The sequence below is a fragment of the Pinus tabuliformis genome, chromosome 8, assembly GCF_031772625.1.
Source record: "Pinus tabuliformis cultivar Carrire ecotype Pingquan chromosome 8, CPIR1, whole genome shotgun sequence".
Lineage (NCBI taxonomy): Eukaryota > Viridiplantae > Streptophyta > Pinopsida > Pinales > Pinaceae > Pinus > Pinus tabuliformis.
Genome location: NC_142294.1, coordinates 1,010,680,658 through 1,010,686,029, shown reverse-complemented (window position 1 = coordinate 1,010,686,029; position 5,372 = coordinate 1,010,680,658). Strand labels below are relative to the sequence as shown.

At 40.1% G+C, this 5,372-nt stretch overlaps 1 pseudogene; it reads left to right on the top strand.

Moving 5' to 3' along the window:
- Positions 1 to 3,653: 3,653 nt before the first annotated feature.
- Positions 3,654 to 4,445, top strand: LOC149238801 (25S ribosomal RNA; annotated as a pseudogene; the record flags this gene model as incomplete).
- Positions 4,446 to 5,372: the final 927 nt, after the last annotated feature.

Here is a 5,372-nt window from a genome sequence, read left to right as displayed (position 1 = left end):
TCACATTAATTATAAACCCAGGGACGACTTTTTATTTCAAGAGTGTACTCAGTCTGAGGCGGCTATTTACTCAAGAGTAATGTTTTGCAGTATAGTGCTTAAAATATGAAAGTAAATGAAAGCTGGAAACAAAATCTAATTGGAACAGCAAGAAACTGAAATGTTCTAAACTAAATCATTCACTCAAACAACCATCAATCGAGGATACAATAGCAATAACTCATTCCTCTAGAAATTGATGCAATTAAAATCAAACTGGAACAAGACAATCAATCTGGGAACGAGGAAGCAACAACCAATGTTCTCTACAGTTGACAGTCCTGCTTTAAAGCAATCAAAAGGAAATTGAACTTGAACTAAAGTTGCCATTGAAAGTAAACTAGGAAAACTCCTTAAAAGCAAACTAGTGCAATTAATCAATAGAAATGAACAACAAAGTAAATGGGTGCATGTCTACAACTTAACTACTTCAAAAGGCTAAATCACACCAAGCATTGTATCAGTCAAGGGTGCGGAAACGATAACCCATCCCTCTAGAAACTGATGGAAAGGAAATTAGAGCATGGACCATAGGTCTGGGAGCTAGGCAGCTACTGCTGAGACTCACTACAACCTTAGACCTTCTCTCACACAAAAGCAGCAAATGCAAGTAAATGGAACGACAGAAAGTAAAATGGAACAGCAACCAAATATGAATGTACAACAATCCAAATCAAGCACGCAACACAATTATCATTAAAAAGGGACAGTAATCTGAGCTTCGATACAATATGCATGAATCACAGTTATAAAGTAACAGCAATTGTAACGGGACAACAATCCCAAATAAACAACAGTCACAATTTAAGAATACATCATACAGTTGTACCGAATTAGGAACATACAACGCGGTTAATTTGTAATCGAATGTCAATCTGTAAGGAACAACAATGTTATATCAATTATCAAACGGAATAGAAATGCGATACAAGGTTAAAATGATAACATAGCATTCCTGTTGAAAATAACAATAGTATCCAATCAAATATATATAACAGCGTTGATATGTAAAACAGTAAAGTGCATCAGATTACTGAATAGAGTAAAAGAAAGAAATTAAACCACACATGAAGCATAAAGATATAATACAGCAGCAGCGTACTCCACCGGAGGCTGGGCCCTTAACCGCCAGCGGATGCTGTTGGGTTACTTCAGGATCAAAGATGAAATGGCAACTAGATTTATATTAATATATCAAAGCAGAGTTACAATGGATTACAACAAGAAATCTCTCAATCTCTCATCCATTATCCATTCTCTCTGCCATCCTCAATTCCATCATTCGAATCCCTCTGAAATCACCCTGAAGTCATCCTGAAGTCCTCCCCCTCTCTGATCTCTGTTTTCATTTAAATAGAGAGATCAGAGAGAAGTTACAATAAAGATAAGTACAACATGATTTCTTTTACAAAATTGGATTGATTCTAACCAGTTTATCAACAAGAAAATATATTTCCTTTCATCTCTCAACAAAAAGCAAGACGAATTTGGCTTTGCAGCTGAGATTTGGAGGACGACCGCAATAGAAAATTTGAGAAAATCGTGCTCAAAGAACCTTGCGTTTCTCTCAGTACAAGCTGAATTTGGGCAAACCGTTCATTGAAAAAGTTAATTGGGTCCGTTCTGGACAAAACCCATGTTCCAGATTTTCCAGATTCTTCTCCATTTGCTCAGAATCTCAACAGCAAAACTGTCACTCCTTATTCCAGCGCATTTCTGAGTTGGCGCTTTTTAAAAATCAAATATTCAATCTGAAAATTATCTTGGAGGCTAAAAATGGTAAATAATGTTATAACCAACTTATTAAAACTATCATTGATAAAATAATTCATAATCATGAATTTATTAGAAATAAAGGAGAATAGATAATATTCATTCATAAGAGCATAAATCATTTATAAAATGGATTTAAATGATAAATTATAACAAATGATATGATGAAGAATAGTGGAAATGGGTGGGATAAGTGTTCAAAAGTGATAATAATAATGGCATATTAACGACCCAACATCTGGCTCGATGTTGCCTTGAGGTCAACTCGTCTTCTTCCCTCTGTTCTCTACTTTTAGCTTCTGCGTCTAACTAACTCCCTCTTATGCTTCTGTCAGTTCATGGCTTTAAAGCCAGTCATTTTTTCACTATTCATTTCCACTTCCTGGCTTTCCAGTTTCCCTGCCTCTGTCCATTCAAATTACCTTGTTCTGCATCATCATTACTATACAATGCCTCACAGGGAGGTGGCCACTTGTTTCGTAATGAACTGAGTGTCAGTTCTCTTGGACATCTGTGAAATGACCGTTTTTACCATTAGCTCCAAGAATTCCTTTGAACATGATCCCTCTACCAACTCATCGTTCATGCCAGACTTCAAACTTTATACAACACGGCTTGTTTACCCTATTGAATCTGGTCATCCGTCAGATCGCATTTCCGCTGTCGATTTGGAGCTTCCATATCCTACGGTCATCATCCATATTGGGCGGGTAAGTAGCATGAAATTTACCCGTCTGATGTGAGCAGTTTTCTCTCTCTTTTTCTGGATGCGTGGCACCCAGTGTGTGGCATCGGGTGAGACTCAGTTGAACCCGCTCACCGCTCGAAGCCCTTCCGATATCCTGCTGGTTTTGGGGTGGGACCCGCCTCTAATGGAATCAGCGAATTCCATACAGTTTTTGACTTTTCGGGTCCGAGTCACTTGAGGATTTTTCTTCTCAAAGGGGTTTTCCTGATGATAGGTGATTAGCAACTTAAAAACCTCCCCTCATTTCTAAAAAGAACTCTTGTTTCATTGTTTCATGACAACACGTGTTACCATGGGCCAACGGTCTGTGCGCTTGACCGAGGGTCCTTATTGCTCCATGCTGCTCACAATTTACGACTGTTCTGAGGGTATTCTTGAGAAGCTTGACCTTTGTAAGTCTTTGAAACTTTGGCATGAATTTTACAGAGTTATGAAAAATTAGAGAGTGTTTTATGATTCAATTCGGATCAGGCAGTGGTAGTTTATGTGTTGCTTGGGTGAGCTTTTTTGTTAGTGGTTGGGTCAAGGGAGTCGTTGCACGTGTGCCTGGTACCTCAAACCTTCCGTGAGGGGAAATTGCCAGGGTGGGTCAATATGGGATTGATGAAGAGTGGTTCAACCCATTGGACTAGCTTGAGAGGGTGATAGCCCGTCAGTTTGGGACCCTACCACATCACAAGGCATTGTCGATGAGTCAGTTTGTTTGGGAATGCAGCCCTAATTGGGTGGTAAATTCCATCCAAGGCTAAATACGGGTGAGAGACTGATAGTGAACAAGTACCGCAAGGGAAAGATGAAAAGGACTTTGAAAAGAGAGTTAAAGAGTGCTTGAAATTGCCAGGAGGGAAGAAAATGGAGGTTGTTGATGCATCTCAGTCGGATGTGGAATGGCTCAGGTTGGTTCGCCGCTTGACTTGAGGTGCAAACCAACATGGGTTGCTGCATCGTCACATGTGCAGGTGGATCACTACCTGTCAATTTGCTATTGCGGTGGTTGAGAAACGAAGCGTGCACCCTTTTGGTAGGTCATGTGCACCTGCACACTCATGGTGTTGGTTGACAGGCTTTCCATTCGACCCATCTTGAAACACGTACCAAGGATTCTAACATGTGTTAGAGTCAGTGGGTTTGAAAACCTGCGGGGCACAAGGAAGCTGATGGGTGAGATCCCCTCTCTGGGGGTGCATTGTTGACCAACCTTGAGCTTATGTGAAGGGTTTGAGTGCGAGCACACCTGTTGGGACCCAAACGATAGTGAAATATTCCTGAGCAGGGCGAAGCCAAAGGAAACTCTGATGATGGCTCATAGTGATACTGATGTGGAAATCTTTTTTTTGACTTTGGCATAGTGGCAAAAGACTGATCAAACCATCTAGTAGCTGGTTTCCTCCAAAGTTTCCCTTAGGATAGCTGGAGCTCACGTGCAAGTTTTATCGGGTAAAGAAAATGATTAGAGACGTTGGAGGTGTAACATCTTCGACCTATTATCAAACTCTAAATAGGTAAGAGGGTGCGGCTACTCCATTTAGCCATGCCAAGGAATCGAGATCTCCAAGTCGGCCATTTTTGGTAAGAAGAATTCATGATGCAGGATGAACCCAAATTTGAGTTACGGTGCCAAATTTTGCACTAACCTAGACCCCAAAAATGGTGTTGGTTGATTAAGACAGTAGGACGATGGTCATGGAAGTCAAAATCTTCTAAGGAGTGTGTAACAACTCACCTGCAAAATCAATTAGCCCCAGAAATGGATGGTGTTGAAGCGCACAACCTATACTCAACCATCGGAGCAATTTCATGGCTTCTATGAGTAGGAGGACATGGGGGACATTGAGAAACCTCAAGCATGAGCTTGGGTGGATCACCCCCCAGTGCATATCTTGGTGGTAGTAGAAAATATTCAATTGAACACTTTGAAGACTGAAGTGGGGAAAGGTTCCATGTTAATGACACTTGGACATGGGTTAGTCAATCCTAAGAGATGGATAATCCTTGTATGAAGGGTGCACTCTACACTCTTGTTATAGCCGAAATCTACCTCAGGCTGAGGGATGGCAGGTCTAGGGTAACATGTTGGGTCCCTATAATACTAGTGATTACCCCATTACTATTGTAGTTATACCCCTTATTTATATTTTTGTGCCCCTATTACCCACATATTGTTATTTATGTGCCCCATAGAATCCCTCTACTATTATTTTTTTGGCTTTATATTATTATTGTTAGGTCAGCTGGATTATATTGTGACTCCTTAGACTCCTATATATAGAAAGGAGGTTTTGTCATTTGTATCATCCAAGAATTTTTCATTTATGTAATGTAAAGGAGGTTTCCCCCTCGAAGAGGCTGAATTCTAAGGCGTTGATCTTTCTTTTCTATCTTTTCTTGAGCTGGTTTCATAACATTTGGTATCAGAGCTTTGGATTCTAGGGTTTCGCTGCTCCAAACAGGTCATAGTGGCATTTTTGCTATAACTTTTTTCTGTGACGTTTCAGAAGTCTAAAAAAAAACCCATTTGAGAAGAAATCGCGCTGAACCTTGGGTCCAAATTTCAGAGTTTTTCGCGCGATATTTTCGGAGATATGATCTGAGGAAGTTGGTCTGTTTGCAGACTCCTGAATTACACTCAAAACAGGTGACCTGGGGAAAATCGTCATAACTTTCTTTCTGCGCATCGGATTGAAATTTCATAAGAAGTTGCAGAAAGAGGACGGACTGTAGTTTTATTTTATATATTTTTTAGAGTCAAAGGTTGAAACAGTGACACGTGGCACGTCATACAAGTTCCCTCTACTGAACTATTCTATAATCA